At 40.1% G+C, this 19,126-nt stretch overlaps 1 pseudogene; it reads left to right on the forward strand.

Annotated features, from left to right (window-relative positions):
• The first annotated feature begins 8,823 nt into the window (after positions 1-8,823).
• On the forward strand, positions 8,824-17,527 carry LOC136316055 (small ribosomal subunit protein eS4, X isoform-like; annotated as a pseudogene).
• Positions 17,528-19,126: the final 1,599 nt, after the last annotated feature.

Here is a 19,126-nt window from a genome sequence, read left to right on the forward strand (position 1 = left end):
TAGTCCTTGAAAAAGTCATAAAAATTGGGCACAGCTTGAAAACAGAATAAACGATTTCTTTTAGATGTGTTACCTTTCTTTCCCTCACAAAACCTGTTTAAAATGTACAAATAAAGAGAAAGGACCCTACAATTCTATCAACTACCTTTACCTTAGCAAAGAAGAATCTTCAGTAATTGAAAAAGATTTTATTTATGTATTTACTTTTTTGGTGGGAGGGAGGGAGAGAATGGTCAGGATTTTCAGTCCCCTAAATATGCTACCTGTCCCTCCCCAGAAAGACTTGGAAACAGGATGAATCCAGGTCAGGTTGTGCCTCTGGCTCAAACTTGGTTTTGTGTCATAGAACCTAGGCTGCAAACTACATTTCTTGTCAGGGGGCTCCTTTAGGTTCCACCAGTAAGGGGCGCTGGGGGAACACTGGAAGCCCGAGAAGGAGCTCAGGGACTTGGAGCTTCTTACTTGCTGCTCTTGCCAGCACTGGCCCACCAGGTCTGTATCCTGGCAGGAGCAGCTGCTGCTTTCCGCTTCTTCCTGTACGCCCTGCATCAGCCTTGTTGCGCTGCCTCAGAGATACCAGCAGTGGGCTGGCTGGCCATGCCTCATTCCTAGAGGTCTGAATTCCAGTTTCCTGGCTTCCTCTTCCAGGATGTAACCTCCTTTGTTCCTTCAGCTCTAGAACTGCTTCCTGTAGTTACTCTCCATCTTGGTTTCAGAATTCCCTGTTTACTCTTTTATTTTTCCAGCATCTGTTTAACCAATTCCTCATAGCAAATTCTTTCTGTTAAAATAACTGGTATGGTTTCTGTTTCCCTAGCTGGACTCTTGCTTTAGTATGAACTGAAAATTTTAGGAAAAACTCTAGGTCAGGGGTCCCCAAACTACAGCCCATGGGCCACATGCGGCTCCCTGAGGCCATTTATCCGGCCCGCTGCACTTCCGGAAGGGGCACCTCTTTCATTGGTGGTCAGTGAGAGGAGCACATTGACCATCTCATTAGCCAAAGCAGGCCCATAGTTCCCATTAAAATACTGGTCAGTTTGTTGATTTAAATTTATTTGTTCTTTACTTTAAATATTGTATTTGTTCTTGTTTTGTTTTTTTACTTTAAAATAAGATATGTGCAGTGTGCATAGGGATTTGTTCATAGTTTTTTATATAGTCCAGCCCTCCAACGGTCTGAGGGACAATGAACTGGCCCCATGTGTAAAAAATTTGGGTACCCCTGCTCTAGGTTATTAGTACATTATCAGCATGATCTTAAGTTGCTGTTCTTATTAACTGTGAATTATGTTAGTTTAGCTCCATTATTATCATTTTTTCCACCTTATTTTATTTTATTCTTTTATTTAGAAAATTAAATTTAAGGGGTAACATTGATTGATAAGAGTCTATAAGTTTCAGGTAAACATTTCTATAGCATTTGAACTGTTGATTGTGTTGTGTGCCCATCACCCAAAGTTAAATCATTTTCTGTCACTATATTTGTCCTTCTTTACTCTCCTGCCCCCCACGATCCTCCCCCTGGTAACCACTTCACTTTTATCTATGTTCACGAGTCTCAATTTTATATCCCACTTATGTATGAAATCATATAGTTCTTAACCTTTTCTATTTACCTGATTCACTTAATATGTATATATTAAATATGATATGATGCATACTTGCTACAAAAGTATTTCTTTTGATATGTAAGGACTTGTATGCATTGCTGTTCATACATGAATGGTTCATGGTACTAAAGGGACTAAAACAGGCATTTCTGTGGTTCCCCTGTCCCCTCTCCCCTGACCCGTCTTAACTAGAGCAGTAAGTTACTTGTTTCCTCCTACTAGGAAGTGGAAATGGCTGGGGCACCGGGGCCTGGAGTCCTTCCCTCATCAGTGGGCTACCCCTTGTTTGTGAGCCAGTAGTATTCGGTATGCCCCTCCTTCCCTCTGTCCCTTCCTCCTCAGGTTCCCTTTCCACTTGTCAGACAGCAAGTCAGAATTCCACAGGTCAGACACCTGCTAACAGACTCACCACTCTGCACTCAGTATGCCTGTGGTTTTTGTCAGGTAAGTGTGACGTGAGCAACTGCTAGGTGTGCAGTTGGTGTTTCCCATGCATTAAATTAAAGAATGCAGTTATGGCTTTTCTTTCTTTTTTTTTTTTTTTAGCTGTGACCCAGAACTCACCTTAAGGAGTTTCCTTTGAACCTTTATATTCTTACCCACCCCTGTGAACTTCAGGAAGAAGCTGTTCAAGTCCTCCCAGTCTAAACCTTCCTAGTCAAAATAAATCCTAGTATATCCTTCGGATTTTTGAAATGACTCACACAAATTAATGGATATTTTCTTCTACTCATAGATTATGATGCTTCCTTTTGTGATTTACCATGCTGGGATATTAATTTTTGGAGCCTGATGTATGGGTTTGAGCTTTCTGATCAGAAAGGTCATATACCAATGCCTCTTACCCCCCAACCCTAGCACTAATACCACAAACAAAAAATACAAACTTTCCCTATAGTAGTTGAGCTCTAAATAGTTTCCAATAATAATAATAATAATAATAATAATATTGTCATCTTCTCTTCCTCTTCTTCCTGCTCATTCATTATGATCATCATATGAGGTTACTCTCCTACTTTGAGCCAGGTATTATGCTAAGAATTTTACATTTACTGCCTTCTTAGATCCATACAACAGTTCTGTGACTTAGTCATGTTACCCTGAGTTACAAAATGAGAAAACATGCTTAGACAGGTCGTTCACTTAATAAGCAACAGAACTGGAATCCAAATCCTGATTAATCTAATTCCAAAGTCTGTATTTTAATGACTTCCTTATATGCTTCTTGCACTTAAGAAAATAAAGCAAATACTCTTGAGGGGTAAACTGTAAAATAACATAGATATTGAGATGTATACTTACTATTTTTTTTTATTTTTTTAGTGAGAGAAACACACACAGACTGGGAGAGAAAGGAACAGACAGGAAGGGAAAGAGATGAGAAACATCATTGTTGTGGCACCTTAGTCGTTCATTGACTGCTTTCTCATATGTACCTTAACGGAGGGTGGGGGGGGGAGGAAGCAGAGTCAGTGACCCCTTGCTCAAGCCAGTGACCTTGGACTCAAGCCAGCGACCCTGGGCTTCAAGCCAGTGTCCTTGGGGTCATGGCTATGATCCTACGCTCAAGCTGGTGACCTCGGGGTTTCGAACCTGGGTCCTCATCATTCCAGGGTAATGCTCTATCCACTGTGCCACCACCTAGTCAGGCGTAGATTAATTAACTTAAGAAAAACGCAGCATTGGTATGATTTTCATGTGGCAAACTCGGTTGTGAATGGGAACAGATACCAATTCCTGGATGCTCAAGTATTCAAGGGCAAGTTCAGAATGTACTAAGGTGACTGGTCCAAAAGGAAATCTGAAAATTAAGGGACAGGTGGCAGTTAGAGGGAGAGAGCTGGCAAGATAAAGTTCTCTGCAAAGAGTTGGGTGGTGGGACAAATTTGAGAAAAGGAGAGAGCCCTGAGAAATAATAGGCATCCATTACTGGGATTTCTAAAATCCTTTTATTCTACTCTGCCCTTCTCGGTGGATATTTGAGACCACTAGCAATTTTGTATTATGCCATCTGCTTAAAATCAGGTAATATATAATATTTAAAATCCTATAGAATGTTTTCTCATCATGTTTCTCAGCTTTCTTCAATTTTTTTGAGAAGTGGTTTGTGCACTTTATAAGATTTTGTAATTGTGAAGTGTAATACATGTACAAAACCGCACAAAGATAAATGTTACAGCTCAGTGAGTTATCACAAAGTGTAAGCATTTATAAGAAAAGTTCAGAAATGGAACAGTGATAACCCCCAGAGGCCCTCACCAGTGGTGATATTCAAATAACTTAATCGGTTCTCTGCTCTAATGACTGTTTTAAGTATAAAAAAACGATATACCCAAAGGTAGTTTATTATTTCATGTATTTAATATGTGAGAACAATAAAAGAGGTGCACAAAATTAAATTATGTTATGAGTTTAAAAATATTAATGGAAAAATATTAAATAATACCTGACCAAAAAAACCAATAAAACTATTATTTAAGATATTTCCATATTGTGTAACCCAAAGCTGAAACAAATAACAGCTTGTCACCCCCTGGTTGTTTGGCACTTTTTCTCTTTATGTTATATGTTTATTTACCTTTCATCAAAGGTACAATGCATTTTATGAAATGAATAAATAAATATTACAAGCATAGTTCCATCAAATTTTTTTCATCTATGACAGAATGAACATTAGTATGGGCACTTAGGATATACACTGTTGCACAGATGAACGTTAAAAAGAATAAGGAATGTAAATTTGTGATTTCTGAATTGGGCAGCTGTTCAGGTGCCCAGCTTAGAGAGAACCCTGATTACAAGTGCCATTTTAACAACCAGTTTGCCAAACTCAACAAAAAATTAGCTATTGGCTCTGCTGAACTGGCGCGAACTGGCTGAATCCCACCAGAACCCCCCACCCGCCCCTTCCTGTCTTCCTCAGGTCAGTGTGTATTCCATTGTATCTGGCTTCTCTCACTCCACATTATGCTGTGAAAATCATCCATGTTGTTGCTTATAGTTGTAGTGTAATGCTGTGAAGGTGTGACTGTGTCACAGCTTTGTTACTCAATCTGTTTTTGATGAGTTTGGATTGTTTCTGGTTTGGAGCTATGAACAATAGCGCTGCTTTGAACCTGCTCATGGTGTCTCTTGTTACATGTTTCTGCCAGTTCCATACCCAGAAGTCTGATTGCTGGATCATAGCACAGACATCATTTCACCTTAGGTAAATAATGCGGAACCTGTATGCCAAAGTAGTTATAACAATGTATATATCCATCAGTGTAATTAAAGTCTGTCTTCCATGTTCCTGCTAACATTTGGCATTTTCAAGCTCATAACTCTAGCCATCATCAAGGGTATGTAGTGGTATCTCATTGTGGCTTTCATTTTTATTTTTCTGACAAATAATGATATTTAGAACTTTTCCGTAAAGTTATTAGCCATTTGTGTTGTGCTCTGATTAAATTTCTTGCCTATTTTTAAATTAGATGGTCTATTTTATTTTTAATTTGTTTGAAGGAATTTGTTACACAGGCTTCATGTGAGGCCTATGGTAGTTACATATGTTGCAAATACTTTTCTTGTGACTTGCCTTTCTACTCTTTTACTAAAAAAAAATAGAAGTTTTAAAATATGATATAGTCTAACTTACCAATGATTTCTTTATGGGCACAATATTTTGTGTCCTGTTTAAAAAATGTTATCCTACCCTATGGTCATGGAGTCTTCTAATTTATCTCCTGAACGCTTTACTGTCTTATTTTTCACATTTCAAATTATGATATACCTAAATTTGATTTTTTATATATGATGTAAAAAAGTAGGGGTTCAAGTTTTATTTTTTATGTGAGTCCAATTGACCCAGCACTATTTACTGAAAAGGCATCTTTTCTCTATAGCTCTTTGGTTCCAGCTTCTTCATAAACTGAATGTCGTACATGAATGGGTCTGGGTATATACCATACTCTGTTCCATTAGTCTGTTATTCCAGTACCACACTGTTTTCATTACTTTATTTCATGCTGGTAGAGGAAGTCCCTTTATTTTGTTCTTATGCAAATATCTTGCCTATTTTTTTTTCCCTTTGCTTTTCCATATAAATTTTAGAATCACTTGCCAATTCCCGGAAAACAAGTGGCTGAAGGTCTTCTTAAAGTTTTTTAATAAGGCATAGCATACATAAAATAAAGTACATACAGCACATGAGTAAGTTTTTTATATACACACACACAACCTTGTTACCAACTTCAGATTGAAATATACTCTACCCAGCACTGCGGAAGATTCCCTCACGCCAGTGGTCCCCAACCTTTTTTGGGCCACGGACCGATTTAATGTCAGAAAATATTTTCACGGACTGGCCTTTAGGATGGGATGGATAAATGCACAAAAGAAAATTATGCCACTGGCATAAAAACTGTGGTATTTTTAAATATAATTGTCGAACTTACGAGACAAGCGTCAAGAGTGAATCTTAGACGGATATAACAGAGGGAATCTGGTCATTTTTAAAAAATAAAACATCATTCAGACTTAAATATAAGTAAAACAAAAATAATGTAAGTTATTTATTCTTTCTCTGTGGACCGGTACCAAATGGCCCACGGACCGGTACCCGTCTGCGGCCCCGGGGTTGGGGACCACTGCCTCACGCTCCTTCTGAGCCCCCTCAAACATGGGAGCTCACTGTTTCCACTTCCATTACCACTGGATTCGTTTTGACTCCTCTGTACCTCCCAAGTAAGGGAATCAATCATACAGTATGTGCTCTTTTGTGTCTGGCTTCTTTTGTTCAATAGAATGCCTCAGCTTCATTCATGTTGTTACACGTGTCAGTAGTCTTTGTCCCTTTTTTTGTTATTGCTGGGAGCGTTCTGTGATAAGTTTTACTGTCTACCTTTGTTCATTTTTATGCCGAAAGCAAACATGAGGTTTCTAGGACAGAGATCATAGTTATTGTTATTACATATAGCAGCGATTTTCAAACTTTTTTCATCTCACAGCATAATTTACATCAACTAATTACTAAAATTATCTGGCGCACCAAAATATATATTTTTGCCAATCTGACAAAAAAAATAGATATAAGTTTGATTAATTTGATTCACACCAGATGGGTTTTGTGTTGGCTGTTTTTTGGGAAGGGTGTTGACAATCTAAGGAGAAAGAGGTCTGTGCCCCCAACTAAACAGTCAGGTATTATATGTTTTAAAAATCCCCGTGGTGCACCTGTTGAAAACCGCTGACACATACAATAACTCTAGTTCTCCACGCCGCAGTCTTCTCTCTCCGGTGATGTGATGAGAGCCAGGTGGGTGCTGTGTGTGCCCCACAGACGAGGAAGCCCCACATCAGGAATCCAGACGTTTGTACAAGCTGCATACTGCTTAGCTGCCACACCGACTTTCTGGGAGAGGGAGAGAAACCCTGTGTCCCTAATGTCAGCAAGGGCTTCTACAAGTAAATGAATTCTCATCTCAGGAAGGCAAAGGGGAAAGTTCCTACCCTGAATTGCAAACATTTGGCTTTGGAGGAGGTAAGTTTTTATTGTCCTTTGAATGGGAACATATGGCTCTAGGTCTAACACCCTTGCAGTGTGAGAAGCAAATGAGTCAGGGGAAGACCTACTGTAAACTTCCAGTAAGACAATGTGGTAGGCTAAAACAGTGGTCCCCAACCTTTCTTGGGCCATGGACCGGTTTAATGTCAGAAAATATTTTCACAGATTGGCCTTTAAGGTGGGACAGATAAATGTATCGCGTGACCGAGACAAGCGTCAAGAGTGAGTCTTAGACGGATGTAACAGAGGGAATCTGGTCATTTTTTAAAAATAAAACATTGTTCTGACTTAAATATAAATAAAACGGAAATAATGTAAGTTATTTATTCTTTCTGTGTGGACTGGCACCAAATGGCCCACGGACCGGTACCGGTCCGCAGCCCCGGGGGTTGGGGACCACTGGGCTACAAGATTAATGAAACTGTATACTATACAGAGGCCAACATTTATGGACATTAGGTAAATGACAAAGGGGATATTTTATTTTAGAGGGGGAAGAATGGGATTTGTGAATTAGGGGAAATTTGGATATTTACCTTATTTCACACCACAAAAATAATTTGAGGTGCATTAAAGAGCTGTTATGGGTTAAATGATATCCCTTCTCCCTCAAGTTCCTATTAGAGGTCCTAACTTCCAGTTCTTCAGAAAGTGACCTTTTTTGGAAATAGAATTTTTTTTTTTTTATTTTCTAATTTCAGCTTTATTATTGTTATCATTATTTAATTTTTTTTTTATAATTTTATTTTTTTAATGGGGTGACATCAATAAATCAGGATACATATATTCAAAGATAACAAGTCCAGGTTATCTTGTCGTTCAATTATGTTGCATACCCACCACCCAAAGTCAGATTGTCCTCTGTCACCTTCTATCTTGTTTTCTTTGTGCCCCTCCCCACCCCCTATCCCTCTCCCATTCCCCCCTCCCCCCCGTAACCACCACACTCTTGTCAATGTCTCTTAGTTTCAGTATTATGTCCCACCTACGTATGGAATAATACAGTTCCTGGTTTTTTCTGATTACTTATTTCGCTTCGTATCATGTTATCAAGATCCCACCATTTTGCTGTAAATGTTCCGATGTCATCATTTCTTATGGCTGAGTAGTATTCCATAGTGTATATGTGCCACATCTTCTTTATCCAGTCATCTATTGATGGGCTTTTTGGTTGTTTCCATGTCCTGGCCACTGTGAACAATGCTGCAATAAACATGGGGCTGCATGTGTCTTTACGTATCAATGTTTCTGAGTTTTGGGGATATATACCCAGTAGAGGGATTGCTGGGTCATAAGGTAGTTCTATTTGCAGTTTTTTGAGGAACCACCATACTTTCTTCCATAATGGTTGTACTACTTTACATTCCCACCAACAGTGTATGAGGGTTCCTTTTTCTCCACAGCCTCTCCAACATTTGCTATTACCTGACTTGCTAATAACAGCTAATCGAACAGGTGTGAGGTGGTATCTCATTGCCGTTTTGATTTGCAGGAAATAGAATTTTTGAAGATGTAATTACTTAAGGTAGGATGAGGTCATCCTGGAGTAGTGTGGGCCTATACCCATATGACTTGTGTCCTTATAAAAGGGAAACATTTGGATACAAGCATGCAAACAGGAGAAGATCATGTGAACAGAAAGGCAGAGGTTGGGCTTACGTGTCAATGGGCCCGGGAACACCAAATATTGCCAGCAAACCACCAGATGCTGGGGAGAGGCATGGCACAGATCTCCCGTACAGCCCTCGCGATGAACCAACCCTGCCAACACTTGATTTCAGACTTCCAGCCTCCAGAACAGTAAGTCTCTGTCATTTAAGCCACCTTTGTTATGGCAGCCCTAACCAATTCAGGAACTGAATGTGAAGGCAAAACTAGAACAATTTCAGAAGACTATATATATACATTGTGGGTACTAGGCAGTTTTCACTTAATTTTAAGAACATTTTTGACTGAGGGATTTATGATATTGTTTTGGTCATTTCTTTTATATTTCGAGGTTGAGAACTACTATGGAATGTGGAAATAGCACTCCTAAGAGAAACAATGGCTTCTGGAAGGGTTTATAAATAGCCACGGAAGTTCCTTCAGTACCATAATAAAGAAGAGGGAAATCCTTGCAAATGTTGAATGGCCTTGGCATGCACAATCACCAAAATAGTTCTTAATGCAACAACTGTTGGTATAATAATTCAGCTGGTGGTTGCACCTGCCTGGCATGCTAATCAGCCAGAGCATGTGAAAAGAAACTGAAGAGTTCTGTTGTCTGATACGGAAAGACTAAACTACAACATTAATACTCTACCTCGGTCCACATCCAGAGGTGGTTTGGCTTCACTCTGTCATAGCAGACTTCCCTCTGTGGTGTAATTTAAGGACTTTAGATCTGGAGAGTTTTCAAAGTGGTAGGTTAGCGCATAGGTCACTTTGGAGTTTTTATTTCAAAGTGGCCTACAATAACCAGGATAATATCAAAGAAGAGCAAAGTAAGACAGTTAACATCAAGATATTAAGACTTACTACAAAGGTACAAATTGATTAATTAGAATTCATTAAAATTAGCAGCTGCTGTTCCTCAAAAAAAAAGTCTTTTAGACACTGAGAAAGTCCAGAGCAGGAGAAATTCTCAATTCTGTGGTACATTGAAAGAATGCAAAAAATATAAAAGACTCCTATAAATTGAAGAGGAAAAATAGACAATCCAGTATAAAAATAGACAAAAGTTTTAACAGGTACTTCAACAGAAAAAGATATTGAAATAGACAATGGGCCTATGAACATGATTGTTCATCAGGGAAATACAAATTAAACCCACAGTGAGATACTGTACATTCTCAGCATGGTGGTTAAACAACATCAAGTGTTGGTGAGGACCAGAGCAACTAGAACTCTCATATATTGCTGGTGTGACTGTTAACTTGATAAAGTACTTTAGAAAACTGCTAGACAGTTTTTCAAACAGGGTCAGCTTCATGATCAGGTAACCTGGGCAATCTCTTAGGGTCCCGACTCAGAAGAGCTCGATGCATTGTTAAGTGCTCTGCTGTCAATAGTTTGAATTTCTTAATGACTTGGACTTTGAACTGTGTTGTGTGTGTGTGTGTGACAAGAGACAGAGAGAGACAGAGAGATTCAGAGAGAGGGACAGATAGGGACAGACAGACAGGAAGGGAGAGAGATGAGAAGCATCAGTTCGTCGTTGCAGCACCTTAATTGTTCATCGATTGCTTTCTTATATGTACTTTAACCCGGGGGCTTACAGCAGACTGAGTGACCCCTTGCTTCAGCCAGCGACCTTGGGCTCAAGCTGGTGAGCCTTGCTCAAACTAGGTGAGCCCGTGCTCAAGCTGGCAACCTCGGGGTCTTGAACTTGGGTCCTCCGTGTCCCAGTCCGACGCTCTATCCACTGTGCCACCACCAGGACAGGCCTGAACTGTTTTTTGTAAAAAAAGTTTTGTGGGACTGTGGAGCACGCACCTAAGCAGGGAGGTAAATGCCGTTTGTGTGTCTGCCACTGTTCCTTGCCTCCCCATTCAGAGTGTATTTGCCATGCCCCTGAGCACAGAATTCTGGTGCACCCGCAACGCCTGTGAGGTCATGAGACTCACAGCGTACAGTGTAAGTGGGGGATGTTGACATCCCTGAGGAGCCTCGTGTCCACGAGAACCAGAACTTGCATTGATCTTAAAAGAAGGCAATGTTGTTTTATTAAAAACAAAGAATCCTATCATACCCCTTCTTACTCATGTTAGTTTCCTGCATTAGCCAAGCACATATTTTATTTTAATTTTTATTTAACTTATTGAAGTGACTTTGGTTAATAAAATTATATGTTTCAAGTGCAAAATTCTACAATACATGTGTATACCTGTATACTGCATTGTGTATTCACCACCCAAGTCAAGTCTCTGTCCATCACCATCTATCCCCTCTACCCTCCTCCACCTCCCCCACCCATGGAGGGAAAGGCAGAGATAGGGAAACTTACAGTTCTGTCTTCCTTTAGTCCTTCTCTCTCACCAGTAAGCAGAGAGCAGAAAGTGTTGGGATAATGTGCATGTACCAAGAAGCGAAATAAAAATACCTGGCTTAGTTCAGTGCAGCACGTTCGCTGTTCTGTTAGGAATGAAAAACACCGGCATGACCGTGTCCAAGCAATGGGATGTGCATTGCATGAGTCAGTGATGCCGCGTGCAGGTTAATGCTCTTACTTCTGCACTTAATACCGCCATTGCACAGTATGAAGGGGAAGCTCATGCTAATATATAAGCATCTTAGTTTTTCTTTAGTTGAAGTGACATTAAATAGCAAAAAGAGGAACACCAGGACAAGTTGAGAGAGATTGTGGAGAAAAGGGCAAAACTTCTACTTTATTACTTTTGGTGCCACATCCCCCAGTTTTTAAACAGGGGGCCTTGCATTTTCATTTTGCGCTGGGCCCTGCAAATTATGTCGCTGGCTCAGTCTGTGAATCAGTAATTTTAATCCTGGCTATATTCTTAACAAACATAAATGATTATTTTTGCTGAGAGACACATATAAAAATGTTAACAGGTTTAGTCATAAGAACAGGAAATAACCCAAAAGCGCTTGAACAGCAGAACATGTAAACTGTAGCATAATTGTGTAATGGAGTGCTGGGAATCAATGAAAACAAAGGACTTATTGCTACATGCAGCAACATGAGTGACTGTCACAGATGCAGTGTTGACCAAAAGAACCCAGACCCCAAGAGAGTATATATATATATATATCATGTGATTTCATTTATAGGCATTTCTAATAAAAACAGGCTAAACACAATAAATGTGTAGTGACAAAAGTCACTGATTACCTTTTCAGGTTGGGGGAGGGGACAAAAGAGAGACTTCTGAGAAACTGGGAATATTTGATATCTTGATGTAGGTCTGTTTAAACTTGACATAGGTCACACATGTAAAAATTAAACAAGCGGTACCCTCAGAGATATGTGTAAGTTTTATATCTCAAAAAGAGGAATTAAAAAAAGTTATCTTGCCCAAAATTGTATCTTTACTAAATACCGTGATGAATGAGAAACTCTTTCTCCACACTGTGTGTGTGTGTGTGTGTGTGTGTGTGAGAGAGAGAGAGAGAGAGAGAGAGAGAGAGAGAGAAAGAGAGAGAGAAAAAAAGAGAAAGAGAGAGAGAGGGAGAGATAGCCCTAGGTGACCACAGGGCAGCCTCTGTTGTATTGTTCCTGTTGAATGCACTTGAAGTAGGGGACTGAATGAAGTATGTGACTATCCACATTCCTGACTCTGTCTTTTCATTGAAATAAATTGTAAATTGTGGCATTTGTAATTATATGACACTATATACTAAATAATATGTAATTATTTTTACTTAGGGTCCCAATTCTTAAAGATTGTACTTATACACTCTCCTTTCTAAAAGTATGAAAGTTGAACTTAGGCTCATAACTTTTTTCATCTATAGAAATAGAATTAAATCACTTTTATATATAATTATTTTTATGTAACTCCTGACAATCTCACTTTGAATTTCCTCTGGAATCTTGCCTTTCTCTGTGTTTGGAATATTCTTCCCCTGGTGTATACATGACCTGACCCTTCAATTCAGGTTTTTGCTTGATGTCCTCAGATAGGTCTTGTATGGTCACCATTCAGAATAGCACCAGTCCCCTTGTCAAATTCTATGTCCTTGCCTGTTTCACTTTTCTTTTGAGCATTTACCATGACCGGGCATAATGGGATTTAGAGGAGTGTGAATATACATGTTTGTATACATCAGTATCTATCTGTCTTCTGCAGTAAGAATACAATCCCAGGAGTCAGAATTCCTCTTTCGCTCATTGCCTGGCACGTAGTAGGTGCACAATAAATGTTCATTAATGAATGACAAATATTATGAACATTAACACTTATTAACATTAAAACATTGCAGCTCTAGAGAGAGGTGATTATCCTGAAAGTAAAAACCCAGGAGAGACTATGGAAGGACAGATAGTATTGGTAGAACATGGTTGGTGTGAATTCAGAATCTTCCTGGAGTTTTGCAGGGCTCTCGAGCTTGGAAGGACAAAAGCAGAAGTCAGGATCTGGAGCCCCGTGACTCGGTCCTTCACCATTTGTGTACATACACGGCACCTTGGAAGTGCACCCGGCCAGCCACTAGATGTCACTGTTCTCTCATGCTCCTGAGTCTGTGTCCTACGGGATCTACCTAAGCATGAGTATGCAATGTCCTGTTTTACTACCATGACGAGGGTGCGGACTCACCTGTGCAGGCCTCCTCAGTATGGAATCACTTATTCTTCCGATATAATTCAGTTCTGGGCAGCACTGAAAAGTTTAGAAGGGATGAGTGATCTCAAAAGCAGCTCTTCGTCTCAGCCCAGGCACAGTACTCAGGAGCAGGGACATAGCTGCCACTGATCTTTCAGTCAAGGGGGACCCAGGCCCAGGAGCAAGGACCGGAAGTCATTGCGGTTTCACAGCTGGTTTAGTGTACATTCAAAGATAACACAAAAATCCTTACACTGAAAGTAAAAGAAAACCGAGAAATGAAGAACGAGGTGTAATGACCAATGAGTGTCAAAACATAAAAGTTGCTGTCATTCTGAAAGAACCTCTTAACCACACAAGATTACAGTTTGAATCAGAAATGTATCTTCAGCCAGCGGCATTAAGATTTTCAGCCTCAGGCATTACGTGTCCTCTCCCATACTGATAGATAGCAAGTCACCATGGCTTTCTTCCCCCTTGCTTCGCCCCTACTCCCTTTGAGCGTGTGCTCACATGTATCATTCATAGCAACGTGTGAATGATCCACGGGAACTTTCTGCACTCCCATTAGGAATATTTCCGTTAAAATTCGTTTATTCAATTATTCAACAATTATTTACTGAGTACCACCATCTAAGTACTAAGCACTCCTTTAGGGGCTGGGGGCACAGATGCACAGATAATGTTCCTTCTACTGTGGAGCCCATATTCTAGTGTTTAAATCGAAATTAAAATTATAAACTGAAGGGAAACTGCCCAGATTAGGTAGCTCAGTGAGGAAAAGAGGTTCCAGGGGGCGCCACCGGCCCACCCCCAACGCCAGCCCCTGCAGCAGCCAGGCGAGGCTGTCTTCTGCATACCCATTCTGGCTCTCTCCAATCGCTTCACAACTAGCCAAAGAGGATTTTTGAAGGCAAATCTACCTTGTAGCTTTCTTGCTACAAGAAAAGTTTATCATTGCTCTCAAGAACAACAGTCTCCATCATGGCCTGGATTTGGTCCCCCTCTGTTTCCCCAGCCTCATCCTTACCATCCTTCACCTTGTTTCTTTTCCAGTCTCAAGAGGGTGATTGGCCATTTCTCAGTTCTTCTCACTGGGAGGCGCTTCTCATCAGTAGAGTTTCGGTAAGTGCTGCTTCCTTGGGCTGAAAGGCTCTTCTGTAGTAAGCATCCCTTGGTCTCCTGCACATGCGTACTCGCCCTCTATTGCAGGGGTTGGGAACCTATGGCTCGTGAGCCAGATGTGGCTCTTTTGATGGCTGCAACTGGCTCATAGACAAATCTTTAATAAAAATAATAATAACGTTAAAAATATAAAACAGTCTCATGTATTACAATCCATTCATTTTTTACCACTCATGTTCATGGTCGTGGGTGGCTGGAGCCAATCACAGCTGTCCTCCAGGACAACACCAAATTTTTATTGGATAATGCGTAACATATATGGGTTGTTGTATGGCTCTCACGGAATTACATTTTAAAATATGTGGTGTTTATTGCTCTCTCAGCCAAAAAGGTTCCCGACTCCTGCTCTATTGTCTGCTCGAATCACTTCTACAGTGAAGCCAGCCCCCGACGCAGATTAATCAGGGTTTCCCTACTCTGTAGCTCTAATAACAGTGATGTCCCCTGTGCCTCTCAAATGCCAGAACCCGTGTGTCACCTTTCATGTTATCCTATCCCACTGCTAAACGTTTAGACAGTTGTCCACTACAACATGCCAGGATATCACTTCTCCACTTAGCACCCTTTGTTGGGTCCTTGTTCCCAGCCGGGCAGTGGACGGTCTGTCTCCAGAGTCCCTATTAGAGTCTGCTTACGAGGACCATTTGTGTAACCAACGGCCTTTGGTTGGGTCCCCTGGAAACATGTCGAAGTGGAGATTTATGGGCAGTTGTTTGTTGGTGAGTTCTTCCAGGATCAGCACTGGCAGGGACCAAGGGGAGCTGCATTGGTGGAGTGAGGTTGAACTGTGCTGAAGTTGCAACAGAAGCTTCGACCAGTCCCACGAGGGGCTCTGGAGCTGGGAGGGCCCTTCAGAGTTGTACCATTTGAGGCAAGAGGCTTTTGAGCCTTATAACCCTGCATCCATCAGTTACTGGGTGCTGGCTACTCCAGGAGAAGGGAAAACAATCTTGGGTAAGGGACTTCCCTTCAGCCCAGGGCAGGTCCCTGGGAAGCACACACCTGTGACAGCCAACACTTCTGGCAGCTTGGAAAGGAATATCCCAATCTCAAGGGATCTAGGTGGTGCATTTAGGTGTAGCATCCATTATGGCAACCCCACCAGGCTTTTCACAAAGTAGGGTTTCAAGAAATTATTGATGCGTACTTTTATCTCTGCAAAGCCTGAACCTGCTACCTTGAACTGATTCCACTTTGCTATTCTCTGTGCTCTCAGATTTAATCTTTATTGACTCATTCTTCCATTCTTTTGAACCTAAAACTCATGCATGTTCCCCTGGCAGAAAAGGAGAGCTCAGCTAGAAAGCTTACTACCAGCCACAGTGCTGAGTACTTTATGAATGCCCTCTTTTCAAATACCTTTATTTCTGTTCTCTTTCAAAATACATTGAACTCTTAATGTTACCTCTTTGCTTTACCTTTTTATTACTGAGATTTTAATAAAGTTGTTCTAAAACTTTATTTTTAAGTGAAGACTTCTAGTGATAGTGTGTATGCTAGTGGTGGTAATAAAATAAAAAATAGACCAAAAATAAAAAAGATGTTTTACCAATAGTATGTAACTATATTGTTATTTTATTATTTTTCCAAGTTGCTAAAACTGATGCATCATTACTAGTTAACATTAACCTTGGTGTGGCAAGAACTTTTTAATAACTGTCTTACATTTAGTGCCTTACGTATATTATCTGTAGATTTATGCAAACATTAATCACAAACAAGAATAAATTTTTTAAATGAATAATTTCAGAGCTGTCCACAAGCCTACTAAATTCTGTACTGTGCACTCTATAATCCTTAATGTAATATTTATTTCTAATCTCTGGTAGGCCCAGGGGTGTGGTGAAAAGTAAAAGTGGATATTATCTGGGTTGTCATAATCTATCTGACCTAATATCTTTAAAAACTTTAGATTGCTACATTTTGGTCTTCGAATCTGGTCGCTGTTTTGAGCTACTTCCTCACATAATTCAATCATCTCAATCTTCAGTTTAGCGGGATTAACACAGGACTAGAATCTAGCCCGAATTCAACAGTGAGATGGCTTTCTCATATGTGAAACAAAATTACTGTTTATGTCATATTTTGCTGTGAGATCAGTTAAGAAAAGTCTCTATGGCTATCTTCTGTGTTTACTGCAGCCTTGGCTCGTGGTCCCAAGAAGCATGTGTAGCATGTAGCAGCTCCAAAGCATTGACTGCTGAATAAACTGACCAGTGTCTTTGATCCTTGGCCAACTTCTGGTCCCCACATGCTGAGAGAATGTTTCCTTCTCATTCTTTTCCTAAAGAATGGACTTAGGTATGTCCTTACAGAAGATGAAGTAAAGAAGATCTGCATGTGATCATTTATTACAATTGATGGTGAGGTATGAACTGCTATAACCTACCCTGCTGGTTTTAAGGATTTCATCAGCATTGACAAGACTGGAGAGAATTTCCATCTGCTCTGTGACAACGAGGGTCACTTTGCTGTTCATCCCGTTATACCTGAGGAGGCCAAGTACAAGTTGTGCAGAGTGAGAAAGATCTCTGTGGGCACAAAAGGAATCCCTGATCTGGTGACCCATGATGCTTGCACCTTCCACTACCTGGTCCCCTCATCAAAGTGAACGTCATCATTCAGACGGATGTGGAGACTGGCATGATTACTGATTTCATCAAGTTTGATACTGATCACCTTTGTCTGGTGACTGGAGTAATCGTCACAGAGAGAGACGCCTTGGTTCTTTTGACATGGTTCATGTGAAAGATGCCATTGCCAACAGCTTTGCTACCTGGCTCTCCCCATATTTTTATTATTGGCAAAGGCAAAAAACCATGGACCTCTCTTTCTTTAGAAATGGTATTTGCCTAACCGTTGCTGGAGAAGGAGACAGGTGGCTGACTGACACCCAAACAGAGCAGCTGGTGAAATGAGCTCTAGGAGACATGATTGGCACAGTCTTTATACTTAATTAAAGATGATACAGCACGGAAAAGAAGATGACGACTTATGTGGAAGAGCTTTGAAAACCGATGGTTTAAAAATGAAAGTATTAATACTAAAAGTGTTGTGAATTTTCCATTTGTCCCCCCTCCTGTGTCTTACCTAGTCATCTCTGGCAGTGTCCTTTGACATATGAGGGAGGCAATGGATTGTGATGTAAAACCTCTTCCTTTTGGTAGAGCATTTTACCTTGCTTTCCATATTTGTTTTAGATAAGAAAAATCTGAACCCGAAAGTGCAAGCTATCACTGCTGGTTATGTATATTTTTTGTATCGAATTTTAATCCTTAGAAGGCAGAAATTGGCTTAAAGATGCATCTGACAGGTCAGTTCCAGAAGGTCAGGAGGTGCAAATGAGCTGAGCTGCTGATTCAGTTGGGGTAATTTTGATGAGCACATGCTTGCATGTGGGTCTATAATGTGGTGCATCTCCATAAAATCCCAAGCTTTATGGGTTTGAAAGCATTAACTCATGTCTTAGGAACATCCCACATAGATTATTATAATTCTTGTTGTGTTGCCTGCACATCTGCTTACCTACAGGAATTACAATCAGATGGAATGGCCCGGCTCAAATCCAGGCTCAGAAAAGAAATATGAGAATACTTGAGTCCTTTTCTGTTTCATTGAAGCAGCATTTTTTTTTCACTTTGTCCAGCATAATTATACAAAGGACGTTAATATGTGACTTTTCTTGCCTCAACTTGATCAGAGTAGGGAAATGAAGTTATGTTTTTTTCCCCTCTTGTTCTTTAAAATATATATATCGCTGATCTCATGGAGTGTGCCTCTAAGTTAATGATAATTTAAATGTTTGCTGCCCTTTTTCCTGTCAGGTTGTCTGTTGAGTTTCAGTGTGCATATTTAGCTAAATCACAGGGGAAAATACAGAGCAGCTCTACTGGGTCACTTAGTCATGTTTTAAAGGCAGAAAGGGAAAGTGTAAAGCAGAATGACCAGATTCCCCTTATTTTCTGTCTTCCCTGATAATCAAATTAATTTTTTAATGCACCTTGATAACTATATGATGACTAACAGGTAACGCCCAGTGCAGTCCACCAAATTGTATGACTTTAAGAATGTCATGATTTTTACAACCACAATGAGATTTCTCAGAAAATCATAATGATCAAATATTAATTTTTTAGTTACATGCGAACAATATAAAAATACCAAATTTTAACAACTCCTCTCATCCCATTCTTTTTCTCACATGACCTCATATGACCATATGACTCTGTCCATATATAAAATCCAGATGATATCCATTTAGAATAAGAACTACATTTTTTCTTCTCTGAAAATATGAGTGTACTATTTTTTTTATAAATAAGTTTTTATTTTAATGGGGTGACATCAATAAATCAGGGTACATATATTCAAAGAAAACATATCCAGGTTATCTTGTCATTTAGTTCTGTTGCATACCCATCACCCAAAGAGAGATCGTCCTCCGTCACCCTCTATCCAGTTTTCTTTGTACCCCTCCCCCTCCCCCTCTCCCTTCTCCCCTCCCCCCACCCCCCGTA

This window comes from Saccopteryx bilineata, chromosome 12 (genome assembly GCF_036850765.1).
Source record: "Saccopteryx bilineata isolate mSacBil1 chromosome 12, mSacBil1_pri_phased_curated, whole genome shotgun sequence".
Taxonomy (NCBI): Eukaryota; Metazoa; Chordata; class Mammalia; order Chiroptera; family Emballonuridae; genus Saccopteryx; species Saccopteryx bilineata.